Below are 790 nucleotides of genomic sequence, written 5' to 3'. Positions count from 1 at the left end.
TACAGGTACCTACTGGCTACTATTGTTAGTATAAACTAATAGAAAACTATGTATTTACTTGGACAAGAGTACTTGTAGATACAAAAGTTAATTTACAATGAGCAATTGATAGATCTCATTTTTTTGTATGAAGGTAATACATTCACGTATAACCAATGTAATGTATTTTTGGTTTCATGAATTATAATTTGACGATATGTTTTTGATCCTATAGTTCAAAATTGACAAGTCTGTACACTAAAAGAACCACTGGCAAGACATAGCGTTCTGTAAGTTCTGAGTGTTTTAAAATGTGTGTATACGTGGAACAGCTATTATGGCATGCAAGTTCCATCTTATGTAGTGAATTATAATTGTAAACATATTTCATAAAAAATAAGCTTTGTCCAAGTATTACTGCAACTGTTACAAATAATGTTTATATGGATACTAGTACCTATAGTAGTACCTGTATTATATGCAATAAAGTGGACAATTTTGAATAATTACGATAAATCAGTAATATAACATAAAAGGTATTAAGTACAATATATTGATGTATACATTAAAATATTAGATGATGATAATATGATACAATATTATATTATATAATTTAAAATTAATAGGCACTAATTATGTATTTACAATTAAATTGTATTAACATATTTAAATAGCACTATTTAGTGTTTGTAAATTGCGATTATATTATATTGGTATAACACATATTTTAACAGAATTGTAGACAATTTTCAAATGTGAGAGGTGAGCCAAGAAAATTATTATTTTTAAATTTAACTAATGTAGGCAATAG

Source organism: Acyrthosiphon pisum, chromosome X (genome assembly GCF_005508785.2).
Source record: "Acyrthosiphon pisum isolate AL4f chromosome X, pea_aphid_22Mar2018_4r6ur, whole genome shotgun sequence".
Taxonomy (NCBI): Eukaryota; Metazoa; Arthropoda; class Insecta; order Hemiptera; family Aphididae; genus Acyrthosiphon; species Acyrthosiphon pisum.
Note: the sequence above shows the minus strand (reverse complement) of the source record.